The sequence below is a fragment of the Rhinatrema bivittatum genome, chromosome 9 (genome assembly GCF_901001135.1).
Source record: "Rhinatrema bivittatum chromosome 9, aRhiBiv1.1, whole genome shotgun sequence".
Lineage (NCBI taxonomy): Eukaryota > Metazoa > Chordata > Amphibia > Gymnophiona > Rhinatrematidae > Rhinatrema > Rhinatrema bivittatum.
Genome location: NC_042623.1, coordinates 159,470,289 through 159,488,827, shown reverse-complemented (window position 1 = coordinate 159,488,827; position 18,539 = coordinate 159,470,289).

Sequence of the window (18,539 nt, the reverse complement as noted above, 5' to 3'; positions counted from 1 at the left end):
AGAACCTAGCTAAAGGGTTCATTCGACCATCAACTTCTCCCGCCGGAGCGGGATTTTTCTTCGTCACGAAGAAAGACGGATCCTTAAGGCCATGTATTGATTACCGCAGCTTGAATGCCATCACTCACAAAGACAAGTATCCGTTGCCCTAGGAGGATAGCTAATGTAACCCCAATATTTAAAAAGGGCTCCAGGGGCGATCCAGGAAACTACAGACCGGTTAGCAGACTTCAGTGCCAGGAAAAATAGTGGAAAGTGTTCTAAATAAAATCACAGAACATATAGAAAGACATGGTTTAATGGAACAAAGTCAGCATGGCTTTACCCAAGGCAAGTCTTGCCTCTCAAATCTGCTTCACATTTTTGAAGGAGTTAATAAACATGTGGATAAAGGTGAACCGGTAGATGTAGTGTACTTGGATTTTCAGAAGGCATTTGACAAAGTTCCTCATGAGAGGCTTCTAGGAAAAGTAAAAAGTCATTGGATAGGTGGTGATGTCCTTTCGTAGATTACGAACTGGCTAAAAGGCAGGAAACAGAGAGTAGGATTAAATGGATAATTTTCTCAGTGGAAGGGAGTGGGCAGTGGAGTGCCTCAGGGATCTGTACTGGGACCCATGCTTTTCAATATATTTATAAATAATCTGGAAAGAAATACAAGTGAGGTAATCAAATTTTCAGATGATACAAAATTGTTCAGAGTAGTTAAAATCACAAGCAGATTGTGATAAATTGCAGGAAGACCTTGTGAGACTAGAAAATTGGGCATCCAAATGGCAGATGAAATTTAATGTAAGTGCAAGGTGATGCATATAGGGAAAAATAACCCATGCTATAGTTACACAATGTTAGGTTCCATATTTGGAGCTACCACCCAAAAAAGAGATCTAGGCGTCATAGTCGATAACACATTGAAATCGTCGGTTCAGTGTGCTGCGGCAGTCAAAAAAGCAAACAGAATGTTGGGAATTATTAGAAAGGGAATGGTGAACAAAACAGAAAATGTCATAGTGCCTCTGTATCGCTCCATGGTGAGGCCGCACCTTGAATACTGTGTACAATTCTAGTCGCCACATCTCAAAAAAGATGTAGTTGCGATGGAGAAGGTACAGAGAAGGGCGATCAAAATGATAAGCGGAAAGACTAAAGAAGTTAGGACTTTTCAGCTTGGGGAAGAGATGGCTAAGGGGAGATATGATAGAGGTGTTTAAAATCATGAGAGGTCTAGAACAGGTAGATGTGAATTGGTTATTTATTCTTTCAGATAATAGAAAGACTGGGGGGCACTCCATGAAGTTTGTATGTGGTACATTTAAAACTAATCAGAGAAAGTTATTTTTCAGTCAACGCACAATTAAACTCTGGAATTTTTTGCCAGAGAATGTGGTTAGTGCAGTTAGTGTAGCCATGTTTAAAAAAGGATTGGATACGTTCTTTGAGGAGAAGTCCATTACCTGCTATTAATTAAATTGACTTAGAAAATAGCCACTGCTATTACTAGCAACAGTAACATGGAATAGTTTTTGTGTACTTGCCAGGTTCTTATGGCCTGGATTGGCCACTGTTGGAAACAGGATGCTGGCTTGATGGACCCTTGGTCTGACCCAGTATGGCATGTTCTTATGTTCTTATGATCTCAGAACTGTTCGACTGTTTACAAGGAGCTTCCATCTTTACCAAGTTAGATCTATGCGGAGCCTACAACTAGGTTTGCATCCGTCTCGAAGATACCTGGAAAATGGCCTTTAACACCAGGGACAGGCATTACGAATATCTGGTGATGCCCTTCGGCCTTTGTAATGCTCCAGCAGTATTTCAACAGATGATTAATGAGATCTTCAGAGACCTCTTGTATGTCAAGGTCGAGTATACCTTGACAATATCCTTGTCTTTTCTAAGGATCTGGCTACGCACCATACTGATGTGCTCATGGTCCTTCAACACTTCCATGAGAATCATCTCTTCACAAAGTTGGACAAGTGCCTCTTTGAACTGTCTAGTTTGCCCTTCCTGGGTATATAATCTCACAGCAAGGATTTTCCATGGACCCTAAAAAAAGTAATCCAAGACTGGCTTCAGCCCGTAGGCCTCCTAGCATTGCAACGATTCCTTGGATTTACAAACTATTACCGCCATATCATTTCCCATTATTCAACCTTGGTGGCTTCTTTCACTGTGATGACCCGTAAGGGCCAAGATACCCGGAATTGAACCCTGGAAGCCATTACAGCCTTTCAGCGCCTCAAACAGGGTTTCCTTGCTGGACCCTGCCTTCATCATCCTGACCCAAACCACCCCTTTATGGTTGAAGTGGATGTCTCTGCTATTGGGACAGGGGCGGTTCTGAGCCAACATTCAACATCCGGATCTTTGGTTCCATGTTCTTTCTATTCTCGCAAGTTCTCCCCTGCAGATCAAAACTATAGTATTAGAGACCAAGAATTACTCGCTATTAAATTAGCCTTGGAGGAATGGCACCCTTGGGTAGAGGGCGCTCAGCACAAATTTAGGATATTTACTGATCATAAGAACCTTGAACACTTGATTCATACCCAGCTTCTCAATGCCCATCAAGCCTGATGGGCTTTGTTCTTCTCTTGGTTCAACTTTGAACTCTGGTATCGCTCAGCTGAAAAGAATCTCCAGGCAGATGCCCTATCTCATTCCTTCGAACCCGAAGACATTCCCAAAGATCCCGGTCATATCATTGATCCAGCTTGTATCTGCTTGTCTGCAACTCACTCAGTCCCAGTTGGGAAAACTGTTGTACCCCGTCACCTCCGTGAAAGTGTTCTCCGATGGGCACACGATTCCAAGTTTGCTGACCACCCAGGGCGAGCATGAACTCTAGCTCTGCTCCAGAATTTCTTCTGTTGGCCCACCATGGTCTCTGACGTAAGAGTGTACGTCGATTCCTGCAACACCTGCGCTCAACAGAAACCCACGGTTGGTCGACCTTGGGGTTTGCTCCAACCACTTCCCACTCCCAAAGAACCATGGACGCATCTCTCCACAGATTTCATTGTGGACTTACCACCTTCTAAGGGTCACACTGTCATATAGGTTACCATTAACAGGTTTTTAAAAATGGCCCATTTTGTTCCATTTCCGGGCTTACTGTCTGCTCCAGAATTGGCACTTCTGTTCTTCCTCAAATATTTCATCTGCACGGCTTACCCAAGGATACATTTCGGACAGATGTTCACAGTTTGGTGCCCGTTACTGACGCGCTCTTTGCAGTAAGTTTGGTATCAACATCAGCCTCACCACAGCTTACCATCCACAAGCGAATGGACAAGCTGAACACATGAATCGCTCTTTGAAGGCCTTTCTTCACGCCTATATAAATGACCATCAAGACAACTGGTCCGAACTCCTTCCTTAGGCGGAGTTCTCCCACAACTCCCTTATTGCCGCTGCCACAGGCATGTCACCTTTCTCCATTGTTTATGATAAGCAGCCCTGACCACCTCTATACATATCGCTATTAGTACCTTCTCCTGCTGCGCAAGCTACTGCAATTGCCCTCAAGGCTCTATGGAATCAGATGAATCTTCGCCTTCGCCAAGCCACAACTCAGACCAAGATGTCTGTGGATACTCATTGATGCTCTGCTCCTGAGCTTCTCCCTGGCCAGAAAGTCTGGTTGAGTACACCATACATTTGTCTTAAGATACCTTCCCAAAGGTTCGCACCTAGATACATTGGACCTTTCCTAGTCACTCGTCTTGTTGGACCTGTTACTTACTAGCTTTGACTGCCACCAACCTTGGGAATCCACAATTCTTTCCATGTGTCACTTCTGAAGCCAGTAATCCTATCCTGGCCTTCGTGCAAAGTTCCTGAACCAACCCAGCTGGTTGCAGAGTCTGACACAAGGTCCATGAAGTTCTTGATGTTCGCCGTAGGGGCCGCCGATGGGCATACCTCCACTTCTGGGAGGGGTATGGCCCAGAAGATAATTCGTAGGAACCAGCTCATAATATCCTGGATAAAAACCTCCTCCTCCAGTTTCATCTTGCCCATCTGGGCAAACCAAGACCTCCAAGGGGGGGGGGAAATTTGGGGGTATTGTTGCATGTGCCCGCTGCTGCAGGCCCGCGGCCAGGCCCTCTTACTCTCTGCTGCCTAATCCAGCATCTGGCACCACTTCCCTTGTGCCTGTAGGCTGCCGGCTCCATCCCTGGGCCATCCCTGGCGCTCCTGGTTCTACGACGGACTCCTGTGCTCCGCAGTGGGCCTCTCTGTTTGGTCCGCAGAGAGATGCCTTTGTCCAGCACCATGCCCCTCTCTTGGTGAGCGCGCTTCTCTGCTTCCTTTAAAGTGCCCGCGGTGGGAAGTTGGCTGTGGCCCCAGATGATGACGTCGCTGAGGCTCCGGTATATAAGGCTGGGTTCAGCTCCTGTTAGTTGCCTTTGCAAAAGGTCTCCACGCTGATCATGTACTTCGTTGCCTCCTGGTGATTCCTTTGTGATCCTGTTCCTGATCCCTTCGAGTTCCTGTTCCTGGTTTGTCATCTTCATTCCTGTGTTCGTGCTACCCAGCTTACCTTACGGATTGATCTTCTCCTGGACCCGACCACTGCTTTGCCTGACTACGCTATTGATCTTCTCCTGGACCCGACCACTGCTTTGCCTGATCATGCTACTGATCATCTTTTAGTCCAGACCTCTGCTTCATCTGACCAAGTAACTGATCATCTCCTAGTCCAGACCTCTGCTTCATCTGACCACATTACTGATCATCTCCGTCCAGACCTCTGCTGCGCCTGACCACGCTTTTGTCTCTCTCCTGGACTTGACTTCAGCCTTGCCTTACCACCGCTCCTTGATAGCCACCTGCCCTGACTTCAGCTTGTTCTTCAATGCCTCCACTCTCTTCTTCCTGGACTTGGCCTTTCAGACTTTGGCTTGTTCTTGCTTAGGCACCCCCTGTCAGACTTTGGTTTTTATTGGCACCCGGGTCTCTGAGACTCTGCCTCGTCCAGTACAGACTCTTCAGTTTCACTGTTGCTGCCTCTGGGCTGACCTCTCCATCTCCTCATCGATGACTATACATGGAGGCCCACCTAACTCCAGCTGGCCCTGGTACCCAAAGGCTCAACCCACGTGGAATGAGGGCTGGTATTTGTGAAGCTCCAGCTGGCCTCCGTCAGTCAACCCACTCCGCCTGCCGACGGTAGGGCCCCGTAGGATCTCTCCTATGGATAGCGTCAACCCCACCTCGGCCCAAGGATCCACCTCCTGTGCAAAAGAAGGAAACTAGGTATCATGAAACATTTACACATTTTCAAGTTTCAAATCCATTGACAGTGCATATTAACTATCCTTCATGTTCTTTTCTTTCTTTTGGCTATATCAGTAACTATTGCTAGCCATTTTCTCACTTATTTCCTTTTCCATAAAAGATCATCTGTACTTCTGACGACGTTTCATAGGGTTCAGAATAATTACCCTTCATGAACTCTTCTGATGTTGCCCAAAATGTTACAACCTGAATACATACCGCAGGTTATTCCAGAACTGAACATTATAAGAGTTATTTTAATATAAGCAGTCTGAGCTTTCAGGAATATTTTAGATCTGTCTTCATAAACTTACCCATGGATTTCAGATTGCTCCATTTGTACTTCTTTTTCAATGACACTCTTCCTATTGTTTTGGCTTAAGGTCTTTGGATCTCAGTGAAGGTTGATCAAGTCCTTACCAAATTTATAATAATATTAATAATAATAGTACAATGGAAGAATTATTGCGTTGTGACATGCAATAATAGAATGCCAAACCCAGATAATTATCAAATAATTCTTAAGTAATTCATGATTCTGCTTATCCCATGCTCTTTCCAACATTTGGGATAAGCATAAAGCACTCTTAGCTGCAAGGAAGTGAAGAGATAGCAGAACAGTTAGCACCAAGGTCTGTCTAGTAGGTTGCACTTTCCTCTTGCTGTGCTTTCATTTGAATGTCTGTCCATGAAAGCCTTTTTTTGTGGAGGGTCCAGTCCCATAGTCACAAAAGCAGGGGACCTCCCCAAGGAATAAGTAACCAGTCAATGAGCCCCTGGTACATCCCCCAAATATACAAAGAAAGCTTTCACAGGCCATCAGTAGGACAAGGAAATCATGGAGGAAAGGAAGAGAATTACAGAAAGACAGTCAGAGGGAGGTGACAGAGTAGAAATACGGACACTTACTTGAGCCACTTGTTTCTTTACATAAGGCAAATGTATTTCAAAGCAATAAGTTCCAGTATGACAAAGGTCTTTGCTGTCATTGACATTGTTTTTGTAGCAAAATACTATAACCATTCAGAGGCTTGAGAATGAAGACTAATCTGAGCCAACAAATCTTTCTGGAGCTAACAAATTATTCTGGTTTGAGTGCCAAGCTCATGTCTGTGAGCTCTGAGGTGGTAGTAGACTGTGGTACAGCAATTGCAGCACCTGTACTACAGAGTAGTTGTAGGTGGGAAATGGTCTGGTGTCAGTGTCCTTTTGCTTTAGGGAGGCCAGATTTCTCCTTGGATCTCTACCTTGCATGCTCCCTTCTGTCCCCAATCAGATTGTTTCACACTGCTCTTTGAAGATCCTTATTGACACATAAAACAATTGTTTCTATATATGCAGTCATGTCAGTTTTCTTCTTTCCTGGAAATCTTTGCTCTCCTTTGAACACTTCACATGGAATCCAGTAGATCTCCCATTTTATCCCTTTGCACTGAAAAGCATCCTCCATGTATAAGGCTTAGTTGGATTCCCCTTGGAAGCAGCAAGAAGAATCAAGAGGACAAGAGAACTGAGCATACTCAGTTTAGAATGCTTATACTATTTAACTTGTCCTTGGTAAGTAAAATGTTCATGTTATTTAGCCAAGCATTTTGGGGTTTCCATGCATGAAATAATATGAGCATGCTATTTCTGACAATAAATCTTTTTGCATGGGTTGTTAAGTGGCTTTTTAACGAACCTGTTAAAATTTTTTGCAAGCCCCATGCTATATCTGATCTAGCACAAGTTTTATTGCATAGGCCAGAGGCCACTATATCTTGTATTGTAAATGATCCTGCATAGATCCAGAGAATAGCGCAATGAGTGCAACATGCTTGTAAATTTAATGAATAGTGTCCAATTTGTAATTTCTTCTTTTATTACCCTCTTCCTTTCCAGGAAATGGTTAAATAGTTTTGTAAGTCCTGTTGCAATTAGAGACAACTAAATGGCTGTGGAAAGGGGGGAAAAAAGGAGGGGGAGCAGGGAGGGAGCTGGTCATAATGAATGGCTGAGGATGGCAGGAGAAAAATCATTATTGTCCTTTAATAGACTGTAATTTAAAGAAAGGGATGAATTATTTATCGGTCTGATTACCCGGGGTGCCATTCTCAGAGCTTGTCACAATAACAGCTGTCGTTTTCCAATGAGTGTTTAATGCCTAAACCTTCCAATGGGTCTATTTGTAGGCCTATTTTTTCTTTTCTGTGTTTTAAGATCCACACAGTATCTTTGCTTGAACTGCACAGCTCAGACCGTGAAGAAATAAATCACTATTTTTGTCAATGGCAGGCTGGCTGTATTGGTTCAGTGAGTAGTAGTCCCTGTGGAGTTCTTGCACAGTTTCGACTGGGCTTGGCGATGACGGATGGGAGGATCGTTAATGAGTACAAGGGTGTTTCTCTCTTAAGCACTGAGATATTGGAATCCTTTTGCAGCAGGCTCTACTTTTTCCAATAAGGAGGGGTAATAGTGTGTGTGAGTATGTGTGTGTGTGTGTGTGTGTGTGTCTGTATTTGTGTTGAAGGAAGGGGAAATCAAACCTCATCATACAGCATTTGCTGAGGTAGAGGTTGCTATAGCAGGTGACTGAGCCTGAATTCAATAGTGAGGTGTAGCTTATGGGGTCGACAGGTACAGGTGTGAAAGGTAAATCTTATGACTATTTCTTCCCTGCTTTCGTCTGGCTTACAATGGTCAAGATGATGAGTGTATGGTGGAGAACCAAGAGAAGGCACATCACATTTAAAGCAATGGTACTATCTAGATTTCTCGTATCAATATGCCTGTTTCTTGGCTCAGTTATTTCCTCTTTTCATCTCATTACTATTGCTTTTTTCTGTTCTTACCGCAGTATATTTTGAGGGTAATTTTCTAACTGTGTGCAGTAAGGTAAAGTCAGAGTGTATCTTTTATGTGCAGATTTTACCCAATATTTTTTGAAAGAATAATGCATAAGCATCTTCCTTATGGTCACACCCATAGCACCTACTGTGAAATCTCCTGCAGTGATTCCACTCTCCATCTGCTTGTACCCTATTAGTGTTTTGTATACTGTACATCAGAATGATGCCTGCATGGAAGCTATGATGAGGAAATGTGCTCCTGCACCCTTATTACCTTAACTTCTCAATGGTGAAAGTGGAAAAAACTTAAAAAGCTTTAAACACTTATTTGGATTCAGAAATAAAATAAAAATAATCCCCTGTCTGCAAAGAAACCATCTTTGAGACCCCATTCTCTGACTGGCTTATTACTGCAGGAGCTTCCAAACTGACATCCTTTTTATTGGACTAACAATATATTTGTGATCAGCTTTCATGAGCTATGTTTCTGTCATCAAGTGAAAACAAAATGAGCGGGTTAATGCAATGGATGATGTTGCCTGAATATACAAGCACATTACTGGTTGCATTACAATGTGGGCATATATTTTCAATGTCGCAAAGCGTAATGTAAAAGGGTAGCTGAAGGGTGGGAGAAGAGGTGATGCGTTAGCAAAGTAATGAGAAGACTAACAGACACAGCAGGATTATGTCTGCTAATGGGTGAGGAAATCCATGTCCCTATTAAGTCCTGCAGGGAGAAATATTGTAACATCATGCATAAATTAGCTGGCAAATATGTGCAGAATTTACACCAGTTCTCAAAGTGGACTTCGGCACATAACTCTGCTTTGTAAATTATCCTATCATAACTATGTTTGCACAATTACGCCGTCTATTACATGTGTGTAGCTCTGCCGAGGGGCTTTATACACATACGTTATAAAATCAAAAAGCATGCACATAAGAGCAAACCACGTCCAGACTCCAAAGTGGCCTAGAAGGCCTCTTATATATGCGCATAAAAGCAAGTGCACAAAATACGAAGGTGTGGAATTTTACATGTGTTATTGGTCAAGCAATTTTCTAAAGAGCCATTTCTGCATGTAAAGTTCTACTTTATCAGCAAAGTCCCCCTGAAAATTACCCTTCCTGAGGGCAATTTTGATATAGTCCTGTGGGTACTCTGCACAGGTAAACTCCTTGCAGAGTTTCCCTTTGAAAATATGTCTGGCGTACACAGTACATGTGTACCTGTGTACTTTACATCTGCATGGATGCTGGTGCAAATTACCCATGTAAAAATACACACGGAGTTTGAAAATGAAATCTCTACACACCTTTCACTCCCCAAACATAACCCTGCATGAAGTACATAAGAACATAAGAACATGCCATACTGAGTCAGACCAAGGGTCCATCAAGCCCAGCATCCTGTTTCCAACAGTGGCCAATCCAGGTCATAAGAACCTGGCAAGTACCCAAAAACTAAGTCTATTCCATGCTACTGTTACTAGTAATAGCAGTGGCTATTTTCTAAGTCAACTTAATTAATAGCAGGATATGGACTTCTCCTTCAAGAACTTATCCAATCTTTTTTTAAACACAGCTATACTAACTGCACTAACCACATCCTCTGGCAACAAATTCCAGAGTTTAATTGTGCGTTGAGTGAAAAAGAACTTTCTCCGAATAGTTTTAAATGTGCCACATGCTAACTTCATGGAGTGCCCCATAGTCTTTCTATTATCTGAAAGAGTAAATAACCGATTCACATCTATCTGTTCTAGAACTCTCATGATTTTAAATACCTCTATCATATCCCCCTTCAGCCATCTCTTCTCCAAGCTGAAAAGTCCTAACCTCTTTAGTCTTTCCTCATAGGGGAGCTGTTCCTTCCCCTTATCATTTTGGTCGCCCTTCTCTGTACCTTCTCCATCGCAATTATATTTTATTTGAGAGCTGCGACCAGAATTGTACATAGTATTCAAGGTGTGGTCTCACCATGGAGCAATACAGAGGCATTATGACATTTTCCGTTTTATTCACCATTCCCTTTCTAATAATTCCCAACATTCTGTTTGCTTTTTTGAGTGCCACAGCACACTGATACGACGATTTCAATGTGTTATCCACTATGACGCCTAGATCTCTTTCTTGGGTGGTAGCACCTAATATGGAACCCAACATTGTGTAATTATAGCATGGGTTATTTTTCCCTATATGCATCACCTTGCACTTATCCACATTAAATTTCATCTGCCATTTTGATGCCCAATTTTCCAGTCTCACAAGGTCTTCCTGCAATTTATCACAAACTGCTTGTGATTTAACTACTCTGAACAATTTTGTATCATCTGCAAATTTGATTACCTCTCTCGCTGTATTTCTTTCCAGATCATTTATAAATATATTGAAAAGTAAGGGTCCCAATACAGATCCCTAAGGCACTCCACTGCCCACTGTTGCATGCTTTGACCCTTGTGCCGCACCTTTTTCTATGTCCTCCCCACTAGCCTTGGGAAGATGGCTACCACCGCGTCTGCAAGCCGCATTCTCTGGCGTCCCCGGAACGGCTATGGCAAAACCTCCACCATGTTTCTTCTAAGGGCCTCCTAGGGTGCGCGTGCGCAAGCCATCCACGTCTTTATCCATGTCATGGCGGGAACCTTGGGGGTGTCCCCCTCGAGTGACGTCACGCCATCCGGGTATTTATCCTATGCTTGTTTGCTAGCTCATTGGGTTAGCAAGGATCGTGAATGGACTAGATCTGCTCTGGTCTAAGCTACTCTGCCGCTTCCTTGCTGCCGCTGGAAACTCTTTCTGCCCTTCGCGGTATTCTCTCCAACCTGGGTACCCGCTCCTCGGGGGCCCTTTGCTTTCTTTCAGGTGCCTTACTGGGATCAGGTACTCACTCCTCGAGGGCCTGCTCTCCCTGCCTCGATGCCTGTTACCATCTACTTCTGCCTGGTGGAATCATTAACCTTACAGCTACCATCTAGTGAGTAATCTAATTCTCAGTCTATCTAATCTACAACTCTGCCATGCAGGGAACCTACACTTGGATCTCCCTATACCATCTCGGTGAGACGGATTCCCTCTGCCAAGGGTTCCTGGACTGCTACCTCTGGATCACTTCACTACTGCCACCTCTAGTGGTGTACATCAGCTGTACAATAAAAGACAAAACTCTGTGTTTGTGCGTCCCGAGTCTAGCCCAGTACTGTGGCTCCCCACAGGGTTCCTCCCTGTGGGCGTGGTCATCTCCCATAGTACCCAAGAATCCACTCAAACACCTAAAACCATAACAGATTGCTAACTCCATGGATTCAGCTCAGCTCACCGCATTGCAGGCCATTCCAGGCCTGGCCCAGCGAATCTCCGAACAGCAGAAAGCGCTGGAGAATTTGGCTGCTGCATTTAACCAGCTCACGCCAGATGAATTCACCAACCACCACAGATAAAGAAGTTACACCATCAGAAGTGATGGTCAAAACAATTGTACCTCTATCTGCTCCAACACACTTCTCAGGGGAAGTTTGGAGATGTAGAGGATTTATCAACCAATGTTGCATGCACTTTTCCCTGCAACCTAACCATTTTCCTACAGTCTATGCCAAGACCACCTACATCTTGTCTTATCTGGATGGAAGAGCGGTGGCTTGGGCCTCTTCACTGTGGGAGTGCAATGACCCTATCCTACATGATCTTGCTGGGTTCCTTGAACTGTTCAGATCAGTTTTTGATGACCCTGGCCGGCACACGACTGCAGGATCTTCATTGGTTCACCTGAAGCAAGGTAATAAACCTTTATCAGACTTCACCATGGAATTCAAGACACTGGCGTCAGAATTACATTGGGACCCTAAATGCCTGAGGACCCTCTTCTTTGAAGGACTGAACTCTCGTTTGAAAGACGAGCTGGCAGCTCGTGAGATGCCTGAGACCTTGGCTGAACTGGTGAAGTTGGCAACAAGGATTGATTGCTGCAGCTGGAAGCTCTCTCTGCCCTTCAGGGTATTCTCTCTAACCTGGGTATCCGCTCCTTGGGGGCCCTTTGCTTTCTTTCAGGTGCCTTACTGGGATCAGGTACTTGCTCCTCGAGGGCCTGCTCTCCCTGGCTCAGTGCCTGTATTCAACTACTTCTGCCTGGTGGAATCATCAACCTTACAGCTACCATCTAGTGAGTAATCTAATTCTCAGTCTGTCTCAACTACAGCTCTGCCATGCTGGGAATCTACACCTGGATCTTACTATACCATCTCTGTGAGACAGGTTCCCTCTGCCGAGGGCCCCTGGACCTCTACCTCTGGATCACCTCACTACTGCCACCTCTGGTGGTATACATCATCTGTACAATAAAAGACAAAACTCTGTGTTTGTGCGTCCCGAGTCTAGCCCAGTACTGTGGCTCCCCACAGGGCTCCTCCCCATGGGCATGGTCATCTCCCACAGTACCCAAGAATCCACTCAAACACCTCAAAACCATAACACCCACTCCCTTCCACTGAGAAAATTGTCCATTTAATCCTACTCTCTGTTTCCTGTCTTTTAGCCAGTTTATAATCCATGAAAGGACATCGCCACCTATCCCATGACTTTTTACTTTTCCTAGAAGCTTCTCATGAGGAACTTTGTCAAACGCCTTCTGAAAATCCAAGTTCACTACATCTACCAGTTCACCTTTATCCACATGTTTATTAGCTCCTTCAAAAAAATGAAGCAGATTTGTGAGGCAAGACTTGCCTTCAGTAAAGCCATCCTGACTTTGTTCCATTAAACCATGTCTTTCTATATGTTCTGTGATTTTGATGTTTAGAATACTTTCCACTATTTTTCCTGGCACTGAAGTCAGGCTAACTGGTCTGTAGTTTCCCGGATCGCCCCTGGATCCCTTTTTAAATATTGGGGTTACATTAGCCATCCACCATCTTCAGGTACAATGGATGATTTTAATGATAGGTTACAAATTTGTACTAATAGGTCTGAAATTTCATTTTTTAGTTACTTCAGAACTCTGGGGTGTATACCAACCAGTCCAGGTGATTTACAACTCTTCAGTTTGTCAATCAGGCCTACCACATCTTCTCGGTTCACTGTGATTTGGTTCAGTCCATCTGAATCATTACCCATGAAAACCTTCTCCAGTACGAGTACCTCCCCAACATCCTCTTCAGTAAACACTGAAGCAAAGAAATCATTTAATCTTTCCGCGATGGTCTTATCTTCTCTAAGTGCCCCTTTAACCCCTCGATCATCTAACGGTCCAGCTGACTCCTTCACAGGCTTTCTGCTTCGGATATATTTTTAAACGTTTTTTACTGTGAGTTTTTGCCTCTACGGCCAACTTCTTTTCAAATTCTTTCTTAGCCTGTCTTATCAATGTCTTACATTTAACTTGCCAACCCTTATGCATTATCCTATTTTCTTCTGTTGGATCCTTCTTCCAATTTTTGAATGAAGATCTTTTGGCTAAAATAGCTTCTTTCACCTCCCCTTTTAAACCTGCCGGTAATCATTTTGCCTTCTTTCCACCTTTTTTAATGTGTGGAATACATCTGAACTGTGCTTGTAGGATGGTATTTTTTAACAATGTCCACGCCCCTTGCACACTTTTTACCTTTGTAGCTGCTCCTTTCAGTTTTTTTAACAATTTTTTTTCATTTTATCAAAGTTTCCCTTTTGAAAGTTTAGCTATTTCACAGCATGTTTACTTTTCCTGCATACAGAAGGGGGGGGGGGGGGGGACACACAGGCATTTTCAAAATGTTTTTGCATGAGTAACTTACATTTGACTATGTGAAAACCTTTGTGGATTACTGTATAGTCCTGTGATATGCTGGTATACTTTGCAGTAGGGATGTGAATTGTTTTTTGACGATTTAAAATATCGTCCGATATATTTTAAATCATCAAAAATCATTAGAGCCGCGATACAATAACAATTCCCCCAATTTATCGTCAAAAAATTGTAAATCGGGGGAAGGGCCGGTGCCATTTAAATGGCGCCGGCCGTACGGCAACACGATTCGACTGCAGGAGGTCGTTCCAGACCCTCGCTGGACTTTTGGCAAGTCTTGTGGGGGTCAGGAGGCCCCCCCAAGCTGGCCAAAAGTCCCTGGGGGTCCAGTGGGGGTCCGGGAGCGATCTCCTACGCTCCTGCCATCAAGGACAAAAAAAGAAAATGGCGCCGGCGCTACCTTTGCCCTGTCATATGACAGGTCAAAGGTAGCGCCGGCGCCATTTCTACAATGCACAGGAGGTCCGAGAGTAAAAGATCACACCGGAACCCTTCCTCTGGACCCCAGGTAATTTAAGGCATTTTGGGGGGGTTCGGGAGGGTGGGGGATTTATTTTAAAGGGTCGGGGTGGGTTTTAGGGTTGTTTTAGTGTGCCGGTTTTCTCGCCCTCCCCCTTCCCCCGATTTACAATTTTTTGACGATAAATCGGGGGAATTGTTATTGTATCGCGGCTCTAACGATTTTTGACGATTTAAAATATATCGGACGATATTTTAAATCGTCAAAAAACGATTCACATCCCTAATTTTTAAATTGTTTTTTTGTGTTTAAAAAAGGTAGCATTTTCTATTTATTTATTCAATTTAAGATCTTTTTTATTAACTAATTCTCACAATACAACATTAACTTGGCTGTGGTGAGAACAAACATATGAGAACTTTCAACCCATACATCTTTACCTCAAATATCTCCCCCCCCTTGCCCATATCCTTCACCATCCTTCATCACAAACAAACCCCAAACCAAATTGTATAAATACTTCATTCCTCAGTCAAGGTATTAAGAATCATGCTATTCTCTATGGGTGTTAGTGACTGTAAATACAAGATCCAAGTTTGAAAGAACGTTGACTTTGCATTACACATATATCATATTTAACAACATATTTTTCCATTATACATAGATGAAAAGTGGCACTCTTTAATTGCGTGATTTTTGCAGAATCAATGGCCACGTAAGCCATGCATAAGAAGTGCAACATACATAGAATCTATGGGTCATCAATTTTGGTCATGTCTGAGGACACAGTGTTTCTGACAAAAAGTTACAGATTGGATTTTTTTCTATTACTGGGACTAGAGTGCCATTGGACACAGGAATGCTTTTGTTTTATAATTTGAGCAAAGTGTCCTTTGAGATCGATTTGCTCGCCTATGGTGTAGGAAAGTGTTATTACTAGCAAAAAATGCCATTTTATTTATTTATTTAAAAAATTGAAATGCTGCATCAATACAATATTCTCAGTAACTTATAGTAAAAACATACATATTGAAAATTATCCCAGGAAAATTACCTGCAAAATTCATACTTACGACTTTGCACAGGTAGTTTTCCAGAGAAAATGTGCAAGCTTTTGAAAATGTGAAAGTATGTGTATATTTCCATAATGTACACATATAGAGGCCCTATATGTGAACTTTATCTGCATATAGGGAAAGACATTTTTAAAAAGTCAATTTCTTTGTGGTCTCACCCGCAGAAATGGCTTTATAAATTACTCTTCCTATGTTCTGGTTGTTGCGTGGAGAATCCTCTGGCAGATCTAGTCTTTCTTAAAAGACACAAGAAGGGGAACTCTACCTCTCTGTTCTGACCTCAGCTCCTGATGTCCTAGCTTGGAAGCCTATACATAAAGTTAAAACTCTTCCTTTTCTTTTTAGCTTCCTATAAGTCAGAGAGAAATCAGATCTTAATACCAAAACATTTATTGAATGATAAACACTGTGAATGGTATGGTATTGAAGATATTTACATAGACAGCAGACCTGATATAGCTGTGATGAGAAAATGTGAAAGCTCATAAGAACATAAGAAAATGCCATACTGGGTCAGACCAAGGGTCCATCAAGCCCAGCATCCTGTTTCCAACAGTGGCCAATCCAGGCCATAAGAACCTGGCAAGTACCCAAAAACTAAGTCTATTTCATGTAACCATTACTAATGGCAGTGGCTATTCTCTAAGTGAACTTAATAGCAGGTAATGGACTTCTCCTCCAAGAACTTATCCAATCCTTTTTTAAACACAGCTATACTAACTGCACTAACCACATTCTCTGGCAACAAATTCCAGAGTTTAATTGTGCGTTGAGTAAAAAAGAACTTTCTCCGATTAGTTTTAAATGTGCCCCATGCTAACTTCATGGAGTGCCCCCTAGTCTTTCTACTATCCGAAAGAGTAAATAACCGATTCACAGCTCAGTCAAAAGCAGATGACTACAGCCATAGAGGAAGCTGTAGCTACCAGTAAATAACAGAAACCAGCAGTGGGTAGGAAATAGATGAGAAAGAAGGCAAGTAGGCAAGGTGAAAACAACAATGCTTCCAAGAGCCTGCAGAGGATTCAAGAAAGCTGCAAGCTTACCAAGAGCAAGTTCCAAACTGAATTCTCATCAGGAAGTAAGGTCTCCCAGGGATTCCAAAGGGAAAAGACCAATAGGAAGAAGCAAGGGAACATAGACAGAGGGGAACTGATCCAATCAGAAGCTCAAAAACATTTAAACAATAATCAATCAGGAAATCTCATAACGTGCAGAGAATCCATGCTGTTCAATTATTGTAAGGTAACACGCGGAGGCAGCATAATTAATTTAGGGAAGGACCCAAGAAACAAGATGGTAGACAGTCTAGAAAAGCCACAAAGTGAAGAAATCAAAAGCTAGACTGATGCCTTGGAAAGATTTTATTAGATAATGAAAGTGCCCGACTCTGGCCAAAGTTTCGCCTTATGGCTGCATCAGGGGCTCTACAATAAAATATAATTCAAATTTATTACTAATATAAATAATAAAACAATCAAAAAAATTATCATAAAAGTTTTATAGGAGAACAGATAAGCTAAAGAACAGAGAAGATGTATTCAACATTACCTTTTGTATTATCTACATGTAGGTGCAAGGCTCAATGTCTTTTTCCAGCTAGTATCTATTTAATTAAAAATCAAAATAAAACCAATAAAATATCACTACTCAGTAAAAATTAAAAATACAAATGTTAAAAACTTAAAAAGATTAAAATATGTCTATTGGTCTTTATCTGAACAGGATTTCACTTGTAAAATATTATCGGGTAGATTTTCAAAGGGGTACGCGTAGGATACGCGCGTACCCCCCGAAAACCTACCCCAAACCCCCCTGCGCCCGCCGAGCCTATTTTGCATAGGCTCGGCAGCGCGCGCAAGCCCCGGGACGTACGTAAATCCCGGGGCTTGCATGGAGGGGCGAGTTGGGGGGCGTGCCGGCAGTGACACGGCGTTTTGGGGGCATGTTGCACGTGATGCGGCATTTCGGGGGCGGACCCGAGGGCGTGGTTTCGGCCCGGGGGTGTTCCGGGGGCGTGGCCGCAGCCTCCGGACCAGCCCCCGGGACCAGAACTCAGAGCGGGGCAGCCGGCCAGCACGCGCAAAGTTACGCCAGCTTCCAGCAGGCGTAACTTTGCCGACAAAGGGCCGGATTTTATAAATTAGCGTGATCGCGTACTTTTGTTCGCGCACCAGGCACAAACAAGAGTACATGGGATTTTAATACATACGCGCATAGTCGCATGTATCCATTAAAATCCGGGGTCGGCGCGCGCAAAGCTGCCCAAAATCGGTAGCCTGCGCGCCGAGCCGCGCGGCCTGCCTCCGTTCCCTCCGAGGCCGCTCCGATTTCGGAGCGGCCTCGGAGGGAACTTTCCTTCCACACCCCCCGCACCTTCTCTTCCCTTCCCCTACCTAACCCACCCCGCCCCGGCCCTATCTAAACCCCCCCTACCTTTGTCGGCAAAGTTACGCCGGCCGGCTGCCCTGCTCCGAGTTCTGGTCCCGGGGGCTGGTCCGGAGGCCACGGCCACGCCCCTGGAACGCCCCCGGGCTGAAACCACGCCCTCGGGTCCGCCCCCAAAACACCGCGTCACGCGCGACATGCCCCCAAAACACCACGTCACTGCCGACACGCCCCTCAATGCAAGCCCTGGGATTAACGTGCATCCCAGGGCTTGCGCGTGCCACCGAGCCTATGCAAAATAGGCTCGGCGAGCGCAGGGGGGTTTGGGTAGGTTTTCGGGGGGTACGCGCGTATCCTATGGGCGTACCCCTTTGAAAATCTACCCGAAAGGTAGGAGGGGGTTTAGATAGGGCTGGGGGGGTAGGTTAGGCTGGGGAAGGGAAGAGAAGGTGCGGGGGGGGGGGGTGGTGGAAGGAAAGTTCCCTCCGAGGCCGCTCCGATTTCGGAGCGGTCTCGGAGGGAACGGAGGCAAGCTGCGTGGCTCGGCGCACGCAGGCTGCCGATTTTGGGCAGCCTTGGGCACGCCGACCCCGGATTTTAATGGATATGCGCGACTATGTGCGTATCTATTAAAATCCCGCATACTCTTGTTCGCGCCTGGTGCGCGAACAAAAGTACGTGATCGCGCTAATTTATAAAATCCGGCCCTATGTATCTCATAA